We start from the raw sequence: 11,030 nt of genomic DNA on the forward strand, positions 1-11,030 counted from the left end.
AAAACCAAAACATAAAGCTGAAACAATGTGACAAATTCAATTAAGACATTTAAAAAGATCTTTTTAAAAATGTCTTTTTTTTTTTTTAAAAAAAAAACAGGTGAGGTAGGAGAAAATTTCTAATTATTTGCACTGCTTTCAGAAGCTCAAGTAGCTGAGTGTTTCCCCAAGTTAGCTGGGGGCCAGACTCACCTAGCCTGACCCCCACGCATCCTCCCTTCCCTGGTCCAGGGACGCAGCCAGTCCGGGGTCTAGACCTAGCAACCCAGGGCTGAAGCCAGGCTCCAGCATTGCAAGTCCTAATTCAATACTAGTAGCTGTTGAGTGCAGAGAAGGCAGTGGCACCCCACTCCAGTACTCTTGCCTGGGAAATCCCATGGACGGAGAGCCTGGTAGGCTGCGGTCCACGGGGTCGAGAAGAGTCGGATACGACTGAAGTGACTTAGCAGTAGCTGTTAAGTGGGATCTGCCCGCTGTGGGCCACGCCCTCCACATTTGTCCCCAGAGTATAGAGGCCCCAACTTACCTTTTCAGTCTTCCCATGGGCAGCACGTGCCAAGCACAATCCAAGTTCAAGGGATACACACAGTCAGTCACGGCCCCCGCCTCTGAGGGGAATATGACTAAAATATAGTCAAAACCTCAAAGTAACGGGAACTATTGTCTATTAAGTGCTTCCTATGTCCAAGTACTTACTACACCTTTGGAATTTGATTCTATTCCTTAAGTCTGTCCTTATGAAGTGGGTCCTATTCTTGTATCCATTTTATGGATGAGAAAACTGAGGACAAATCACCAGCTGAAGTTGGATCACAACTTGGGTCCTTCTGACACCAAAATTCTTGCTCTTGTTCATACCATTCTTCCTAAATAGCCTCCCCATTAGTCTTGTGGATTAAATCCCTACTCCAAGCACACCTTCCAGCCTCTTGTAACTCTAAAAACTGGAGCTGGTCCATTTGGTCCCTGCAAAATACTGCCTTGTCTCCTACATGTAAGCTTTTCACCACCAACGCTGAACAGTTCTCTAGGGTAGGGCCGCCTCGATTTCCCTCTGAACAGTCCTGCCAGCTTCTGACTCTGGTGTCAGCCAGGCCCCAGGTGACCCAGATCTGAGTCACAATGGTGACACAGAAGGTCAGCTTGCAGCCCTCTGGTGAGCGTCCTTCCCCTAAGGGCTGTGCCTCTTCCATTTCTGGCCTCTCGCTCCAATCCCCACTCGAAATCCATGACACCAAGTGCGGAATCCATGTCTACAGCATTGCCCTGACCTAACCAGTTAGCAATCCCATAATTAATCAGTTGATTGATTAATTAATACATGAAAGAAAATAAAGAGAGGGAGGAAGGAAGAGGAAGATTCTGACCCATTAGGCCTGAGGGAACCCATCTTGACTGGTAGAAATTGCCAGGAGGTGTCTGGAACATCTGCAAACCACAAGAATGAGTGTAAGCTACCTGAGAGCAGTCAGTTTGTTTCCTGCTATGTCCCTGGCCTAGAACAGGGCTTGGCATACAGTTAGTGTTCAGCGTCTTAAACCATTGTCGTTCTTTCTGTTTGCTCTGGTCCCTCTGGCTCCTCTTCCCTCCCCATCACCCCATCTGGCTTCCCAGGGTCCCTCACACAGCCTCGTTCTTCCCACCACCCCCACACTCAGGATCTTGGCCCCATTGCCCCAGCCTCCACCTACCTGAGAGGGTTGGAGAGTCAGGAAGTAATTGCCTACTGAGTGATCAATACATTGGCATCTTCAGATACTTAACTTTGATTTCTTAGAAGTTTTAATTTTATACTGGAGTATAGCCTATTAACAGTGTTGGGATAGTCTCAGGTGGGCAGTGGAGAGACTCAGCCACACATATACAGGTATCCATCCTCCCTCAAAGTCCCCTCCCATCCAGGTTGCCACATGACACTGGGCAGAGTTCCCGGTACTGTAGGTCCTTGTTGGTTATCCACTTAAAATGCAGCAGTGTCAAAAAAAAAAAAAAAAAAAAACAGTTGAAGCAAAAAAAAAAAAAAATGCAGCAGTGTGTACAACTCAATCTCAAACTCCCTAACTATCCCTTCCCCCCAACAACCACAAATTCGTTCAGTAATCTGAAAACATTTTGATCACTCTGATTTTGATCTCCTCTCCTTGGTCAGGACTGTTCATAAGCATCTGTTTAAAGACCTACACTTACTTTTCACTCTTTTTCTCCATACATGCCTTAAAGTAAACCGAAAACTACTTTAGATCAGCTTCTTCCTGCAGACTCTGTGGTTTCTGCAGCCCCTCCCTGCCCTCCCCTTTACCCTGTAAAATTAAGCTTCCCTTCCTTATTCTCTAGATTTGCCCATGGGCCTCCATAGTTCATGCTTCCAAACTGCAATTCCTCTGCGTATTCTCAAATCAACTCACTTTCACTGTGTGTGTGTTTTTTTAAGTAAGTTGCAAATAAGAGGTGGCAAGACATGCCAAGAGGGGAAAACAAGGAGACTGGAAAATTTCCAGCTAAAAATCAGGACTGAATTTCCAGTACCTGCCTTAGGCAGGCTAGAGGGTGGGTGGGGACTGCTCGGTGTAAGAATTCTGGAGCCAGTGAGACCCCCACATTTCTGATTCATCAACTGTCTGTCCACTCACAGCATGGTTTCTTTAGGAAGTCTGGCACCTGCCCACTAGCTCATGTTCTTGATTCTGTGAAGAATCAAGAACATGATCAAGAGGAATCCTCCTTGAGAGGAGGCAGAGAGCCCCAAGGTCATCTCAGTTCTTCCTCTTGAACTTGCAAGATCCACCCCAGACGAGTTCAAATCTGCCTTGGACACTTAACCTTCTATTTCCTGCCTCTTGGACTTGTTGGAATGAGGTTACAGCCACAAACACTTCTGTAGTTGAGCACCTTAGATTCATGACATCTGAACTCAAGTGATGCAATTAAGGGATGTCCCCACTTCACCTTTCTCTTTCCAGGAATAATGCTTGCCTACACCATTAAAGTAAAATGAAAGCTGGCTGCCTGTCCAAGTTCTCACTGTTTTGTCACTACATCGTGTTTGTCACTTTTGCCACCCCAAGGACTTCAGCCTGCTGGGCTCCTCTGTCCATGGGATTTCCCAGGCAAGAATCCTGAAGTGGGTTGCCATTTCTTTCTCCAGGGGATCTTCCCGACCCAGGGATTGAACCCAAGTCTCCTGCATTGGCAGGCAGATGCTTTACCACTCAATCACCAGGGAAGCCCCCCATCCAAGTTCATAGCAGCATTATTCACAATAGCCAAAAGGTGGAAATCACCCAGATGTTCATCAACAGATGAACAGATAAACAAAATGTGGTGTTTATACTAGGATATTATTCAGCGTTAAAAAAGAAGGAAATTGTGACACATGGATGAAATGAGGACATTCTGCTAAGTGAAACCGGCCAATCACTTAAGGACAGACACTGTATGATTCCACCATAGTAGTCAAGTTCACAGAGACAGTAAGTAGGATGACAGTTTCCAGGCACTGGAGTCAGTGTTTAATGGGTCTGAGTTTAGGAAGATAAGTTCTGGAGATGGATGGTGGTGGTGGTGGTTGCACACCACCGTGAATGAACTTGATGCCACTGGTGGAACTGCATGCTCAACAATGGTTTGTTGTTGTTTAGTTGCTCAGTCGTGTCCAACTTTTTGCGTCCCATGGATTGCAGCCCGCCAGGCTTCCCTGTCCTTCACCATCTCCTAGAGTTTGTTCAAATTCACATTCATTGAGTCAGTGATGCCATCCAACCATCTCATTCTCTGTTGTCCCCTTCTCCTTCTGCCTTCAATCTTTCCCAGCATCAAGGTCTATTCTAATGAGTCAGCTCTTCACATCAAGTGGCCAAAGTGTTGGAGCTTCAGCTTCAGTATCAGCCCTTCCAATGAATATTCAGGGTTGACTTCTTTTAGGATTGGGTGGTTTGATCTCCTTGCTGTTCAAAGGACTCTCAAGAGTCTTTTCCAACACCACAGTTCAAAAGCATTAGCTCTTCGACACTCAGCCTTCCTGATTGTCCAACTCTCACATCCATACATGACTACTGGAAAAACCATAGCTTTAACTGTATGGACCTTTGTTGGCAAAGTAATGTTTCTGCTTTTTAATATGCTGTCTAGAAAAGCAGAGACATTACTTTGCTAACAGAGGTCTGTATAGTCAAAGTCTGTATAGTCAACAATGGTTAAGATTTAATGTTATGGATATTTTGTCACAATAGGAAAATGAAAGGAAACATAAAGTTGGCAGCCGACTTGGCACAGAGTAGACTTAAACATTGTTTGTTGAACAAGTCTTTGTTTCAGAGTTTGGGACAGTTCTTGGAGAGTGTCAGCCCCACTGTTCACTGCTGTGTCCTTTGGGCTGACGAAGGCATGAATTGAGAAGGCCACAGTGGAAATCCTTCTTGCCCTTCTTACCTCCCACTCCACCCACCATCTTCCCTTCTCCATCCTCATCAGAAAGCAGTGGTCTACTGATTCGGTTCTGATGCCCTCTGTGGCAGGGACCTTTGAGAGTCATTTCCTTCAAGCGCTTTACCCCAGGGATCACTGTTCCAGGCAATCGATGTCTAAGTTCTTTGGTTGTTGTTGTGGACCATTTTTAAGTCTTTACCGCGTTTTAATTTTTTTGGTCTCAAGGCAGGTGGTATCTTAGCTCCACCACCAGGGATTGAACCTGCAAGCCCTGCATGGGTAGGTGAAGTCTTAACCACTGGAACCACCAGGGAAGTCCCGATATCTAAGTTCTGAAAGGCCGCTACGGAAGGGGGTCCCGCTAATCCCACCTGGGTCATGTATTTAATGCTCTGTGATTGATGGGACATTATTCTGTCTTTTCTGCCCTGATTTATACCTCCCACATCCACCCACCCAATTCTTTTCCCCTGAGAAGTGTGAGGGGGCCCTGAAGACAGGTGGGAGGGTGCTTCGCAGGACTGAAGGAGGGGGCGCGCGGGTAAGAATAAGACTTGTCCCCCTCTGAAATACTATCCGCCCAGACAAAACGTTATGAGGATTAATGAGGCCTTTCCTAGAGCTGGAGATGGAGAATATGCCCCAAGGGGGTCCCTTTACCAAGTCTCGGAATTCTCAGAGTCTGTGACGCCAAGGGCCGGTGGCGCTCAGGAGCCCAGGCTGAGGGGCCGCCATCTTTGAACCTCTGTCTCTGACGAGCGGGTTTCTAAGAGGCCAACAGTGGCCTGACGATTGCGGGCCCCATGGAAACCCCGGGAAGCACTTGTGCAGCAAAAGGGCACAAATAGTGTCAAAACCCACAAATTAGGCAAGTGAATTCCATCTGGTAAGGAGAAGTAAGAAGGTCCCTGACCAAAATAATGTCTGGGTTGAAAATATTAAGAAATGATGAAATGGCCTTACTTCCCAGTATCCCTGGGATGAAACGGTGAAGTTCAATCAGTTTTCCATAGATCTTAAGGATTATGAAACACTAGTATTACTAGCGTAAGAAGACAGTAAACATGATGGATGGGCTTCCCTGGTGGCTCAGTGGTAAAGAATCCACCTGGCAATACAGGGCACGTGAGTTTGATCCCTGGGTTGGGAAAATCCCCTGGAGAAAGAAATGGCAACCCACTCCAGTATTACTGCCTGGGAAATCCCATAGACAGAGGAGGCTAGCAGGCTACAGTCCACAGGGTTGCAAAAGTGTTGGACACAACGTAGTGACTAAACAACAACAACGACAAACGTAGAGGACACGTAAACACACAAACAAGGTATGTGTCACCATGGCCACAGTGGCCTTATTTCCACATAAGCAATCACACTTCTCTCTTCCTGTGCTCATGTGAGAGTGGATATAGGAATTATAACAGAGTTTCCCAAAGGATGTGCCAGACAGCCCTACAAAATCAGAGGCTTCTTAAGACAGTAATACATACTACATACTTGAAACTGTGAAAAATACTTCAAAAAAGACATCTGTTTCACTTTGTTTAATCTAGCATTTCTCCAAATTGATTTTCTACGAAAACTTTAGTCTACTAGTATCTATCATTAGGTGGAAATAGTATTTCTTGGAACATACTTAGGAAAATGCTTAAGTATATCATTCAGATACCCTTGACTCATGATTCATTGTACAGTGTTCATGCACAAAGACAGGCTGTGTTGTCCAGGCACTAGGAACACAGAAAGCGTGAGTCACAGCCCCTGTCCACCAGACACACACTGTGGGGGAACTCCAGCATCAGGCAGCTTTGCAGGGGCTGTGTTCAGCAAAACGCTGAACCAGAGTTGCAACAGCGGGCAGAACAGGATATGGAGATGCCCAGGAGAAGACTCCTACCCCAGGTCAGGCATCAGGGAGGGCTTCCCCTTGGACACACAGCTTGAGCGGAGCCCTAAATCAAGCAGAGGAGTTAGCCAGGCTCATGTAGGAGAAGGTTGTTCTAGAAAGAAGGAAAAGCTTATGAGGGACTTCCAAACATCAACAAAAAGTACCCAAGTAGGAATGACTGGGGCTTCCTCAGTGGCTCGGCAGTAAAGGATCAATCTGCCAATGCAGGAGATGCAGGTTCGACCCCTGGGTCAGGAAGATCCCCTGGAGAAGGAAATGGCAACCCAGTCCAGTATTCTTGCCTGAAGAATCCCATGGACAGAGGAGCCTGGCAGGCTACAGACCCTGGGGTCACAAAGAGTCAGACTGAGTGCACAGACAAGCAAGGTGATGACTAGGGCAAAGGGTATGCCTAAAGGGACAGGGAGAGGGGAGGCTGGAGACGAAGATTGGAGAAGAGCTAGGCATCTCTCATCTTAAGGCTGGTGGGCTTCAGAACCTAAACCATGAGGCACCACGGAGGGTCTATACGTGTGGCTCTTTCCTCCTGATATTGCTGGTCAAGAGGCTTAACTGCAGAAGTCGGGGAAGTTCAGGAGGGGCAGGAGCTGAAGAGACAGCCCCAGCACATGGGACAGGACAGACTTCAGGCAGGACCTACCACTATGGGCAAAGGCAGCATCTTTATCAGAGATGTCAGCAGCGGATGCCAGTCTCTGTGTAGTCAGGAAATTCTGTCCCTGGGGTGTGAGGCAAGGGGACGCAAGGAAGAGAGGAGATTGAGGTACAGAGATCCAGGGAAGGTTTTTTTTTTTTTTTTTTAAAGAATAAGTAGCAGTTTGGAGGTAAAAGGGGATGGTGAGAATTAGGGTACAAGTGAAAACTTGGGGTCAAGGACAAAAGTCAAAAGCTTTAGTGATGAAAACCACATTTGTCAAGATTCTTGTCAGACTTTGTCAGAACTTGGAATGAGGGTGGGAATTGAACGGCCTGAGCTGTGAGGTGGGGGAGGGAGCTTCAGGAAAGCTAAGAACCAGGCAGGTCCTGGCGGAGAGCTGCCTGGGTGGGTCTCACCCACCAGCCTCTCCGCTCAAAGCAACCAAACTGTTCTGGGCTAGTGCTGCCCTCTAGTGGCTGGAAATAAAAGCAAAGCGACATCTGCAGATGGGCCAACTCCCATTTCTCTTTGAAGGAATCACATACCCTCCGCCCTCACCTCTTTAGAACGTGCAGTAGTACTCCATCCAAAATTTAGCTCCCTTCAGATCAGACACTTGCTCACATATACACACATCCCCTCTTAATCCTGCATCTCTGCCTTAGATCATACCCAGTTTTCTCAGGGGAAACTTCTCTCCTTTCCCATCTTGCTTTCTCTTGCTTTTTCTTGAATTTCGCTTGAAGAAGTTACCTTAAATGACCCCAGTCACAATTAATGAAGGATAGCAAAGGGTCTGTATGAATGGAAGGAACACATATTAGATCTGAAACTAAGTACATTTTTTAAAGTAGAATAATGTGCATCACAGCAAAGATCCTGCATGCCGCAACAAAGACCTGATGAAGCGGAATAAATAAATAAATATCTTTTAAAAGACTTATCATCTTCTATTTTAAAAAAAGAAGAACAATGTCCTCAATCTCTACAAAACAGCACTCATAAGTACTCAGGAGTCCCCTCAGGTGGATAAATCGCCATCTATTTCTTCACCTTCCTCTGATTAAAAAAATCTATGTCTCCCAAGACTTCCATGGTGGTCCAGTGGTTAGGACTCCATGCTGTGAGTACAGGGAGCACGAGGTTGAACCCTGGTTGGGGAACTAAGATCCCACATGCCTTGAGGCCAAATAATTGAAAAAATAAATAAATAAAAGACTGATAAGAATTACCAACATTAAAAACCAAATCTATGTCTCCTCGAGAACTAGCATTTAGGAGAGGAAAATGATTGCTTTATCAAATCTGTTGCTTTGTCTGGAGGATTGGAACTATTGCATTGTCTCCATAGGAACCTGTGTTACTATTTCCGAAAGAGGACATTCGTAAGTAGGGGCTGCCTGGAGGATCGCTTCCTTAGCCTTGAGGTTGAGACAAGGTCTGCGGGGACAGGTGGAGGTGTAATGGAGACAGCAGATCCTGGCATGAGGAAGGAGAAGGCTCACCAACTGCACGTCTTTTTCTCGATCTGCTTCCATGAGCCTAGCACTGGACGAAGACACCCAGAGGAGCAAAGCCAGAGCAGCTGTGAGAACCAGTTCGTCCCCTAGCAACCATGCTGTCTTCACACTCCGAGCGCAGCATCTCTCAAAACTAAAGACGAGGCTTCCCTGACAGTTCCTCGGCAGCCCCCACCAGCTGCAGCTTTGAAGGGAGACTTCCTCTGTGAAGCCAGCCCAGGCTGTGCAGTTATCATGAGGTGCCCCTGGAAACACATGAACTTGTATGATGTTTGCAGCGTCCGGAACAGTTCAGCACCTCCAACTGTGGTTTCGTGCAGCAGCCAGAGCTCCTGGTCCAGGTCTCAGCACCTCTGTCTCACTCTCTCTCTGCCTCCTTTCTCTCTCATACATACACACACAGATCCAAGCACGTTCTGACTTAAGACCTCTCCTTATTTGGGGAAAAACAGCAGCCTATATTCTCCCACAGGCCAGGAGAGCACCAGGCCCCCTCCGGGACACTTTGCTCCGTCTGCAGAGTGACTCCCCTGAAAGTGGAGGGAAACTGACGATGTCACTCGAGCAGGAACTCTCAGAAGGACTTTCTCCTCCGTGGACCCTGGAGAGCACACGCCTACCTGAGCCAGAGAACTGGAGGATATGACGGCAAATGCGGAGGGCATCTTGAACCTGCTTTTCTGCACTGTCCTGAGAAAACATTGACTGTCCTCATGGAAGACTGGGTGCTGCTGGAGGCTGGGGCCCTCTCTGGCTCTGTGCTCAGCCCTGCCTCTCCAGCCTTCAGCCCAGCGCAGGTCTACTCTCCTCTGCTTGGCTCCTCACAGCTCTCTAGTCCCCCAGAGTGGCTATCTGGCCACCCGTCAGCTGGACAAAGCATTTGTCAGCTTTAATGGATGTATGACTCCCAGCCCTGACATGTTTTATGCATCCCCGGGGGCTTTGATCTCCTTGTCTGCGTACATAAATGAGAGGATTACTGAGCCATCCAGAACAGGGCACCAAAAATGTCTTTCACTGAGGTGCTTTTGCCTCCAGCAGATAAGAGTCATAAGCCAAAATCCCGGGAACCATTAGGGCCTTGAGCTTGAGGGTAACTCAGCTCAGGAGAGATGGATCAGGGGGACTGGTCTAGGAGGCGCTCCCTGTCACAGCTCCCTGATATTGTTTATATCTGGGTGATGTGGATAAAGAAACCGGTCGCTTCTGGCACCGCCCTTCCTCCCTGAAGATTACAAGCAACTGTGGCTGACATTTGCCAAGGCGGCCTGGACTGACTCGTTGGTGGCATATGGTTACTGTCAGGGATTTCTGGATGTGGGGGCTGGGATCGGACACTGGGGTGGGGACTGGTATTTTTAGGACACTTGGAGTTCTCAACTGGATTTAGGCCAGCTCTCCATATGGTTACGGAGCAGTAGTGTCACTCCTGCCTGGCTCAACCTCCTGAGAGAGACAGAGAAGAAATGGAAGTGATTATTGCCCTCATTAGGGGCTTCCAAGGTGGTGCCAGAGGTAAAGAACCTGCCCGCCAATGCAGGGGACGTGGGTTCCATCCCTGGGTCAGAAGATCCCCTGGAGGAGGGCATGGCAAGCCACTCTAGTATTGTTTCCTGGAGAATCCCATGGACAGAGAAGCCTGGTGGGCTATAGTCCATTGGGTCACAAAGAGTCAGACGCGACTGATGCGACTTAGTGTGCATGCACATCCTCCTCACCATCTTATGTCCAATGAATGCTAAGGGCTGGTGTTTGGAGGTGGGGTTCCTTGAAAGCTAACCTGAAGTTTCAAAATAGCAGCACAGACTTGGAAACCAGCCCAGAGATGAGGGGGTGGGGTGGGGGTGGGTAGGGTGGCAGATGCCATCATGGAAGTGGGAAGGGTTTTTGTTAACCATCAGCCACTGAGGGGGTCCTGTAAGTTGCTCCAGTGAGCTAACAGCGCTGATTCCTAATTAGCTAATAAGGCTGCTGTATCTACTGACATGTTTATCACATAAGCCTATATGTCCTAGGGACAGGCGAGTCACTGGTAGATAAGGCACACTGCTTCCTTCCATGAGCCAAGAACTTATTCACCATTTTCCTCTTAGGAAAATAACAGGAAAGTCTCTCTGGGGGTGGAAAGGCTGCCTAACCCAAACTCATCTAATGTTTGAGGATCTTTGACAGTATTACTAAGGAAGAATCATCTGCCTGAGCTTGAATACCTCTGGTGATGAGGACCTCACTACCATACATCTTTGACATCTTTTATTATTGTAAAGCTCACCCTGGCTCTTACTCCTTGTCTCTGGGGCAGAGTAGAATGAGTGTAACTTACCTCCATAGATCTTGGGTGGAGTAGTGTCTAACCCACTCGTAGATCATACTTCACATCTGACCAAAGGCAAAGAAAATTAAGTTCTAAGTCACACCCCTCGCCTAGCCCTAGGCCACCCACTAACTCATCCAGGACCTTTGGCAAATGAAACAAACGTGTCTTTCCCTGAGACACATTATCGCCACCTGCTGGCAAATCGCTGCAGTGCATCACTTCCTG

The 11,030-nt window shown here is 47.5% G+C and overlaps 1 long non-coding RNA gene across 1 annotated transcript; it reads right to left on the bottom strand.

Annotated features, from left to right (window-relative positions):
• Positions 1–243: 243 nt before the first annotated feature.
• On the bottom strand, positions 244–11,024 carry LOC110127115 (uncharacterized). The gene is made up of 3 exons (XR_002310647.2): positions 5,086–11,024; positions 1,368–1,428; positions 244–606 (listed from the first exon to the last, which is right to left on the bottom strand). It is a non-coding gene; the product is annotated as an uncharacterized lncRNA (long non-coding RNA).
• Positions 11,025–11,030: the final 6 nt, after the last annotated feature.

The sequence above is a fragment of the Odocoileus virginianus genome, chromosome 18 (assembly GCF_023699985.2).
Source record: "Odocoileus virginianus isolate 20LAN1187 ecotype Illinois chromosome 18, Ovbor_1.2, whole genome shotgun sequence".
Lineage (NCBI taxonomy): Eukaryota > Metazoa > Chordata > Mammalia > Artiodactyla > Cervidae > Odocoileus > Odocoileus virginianus.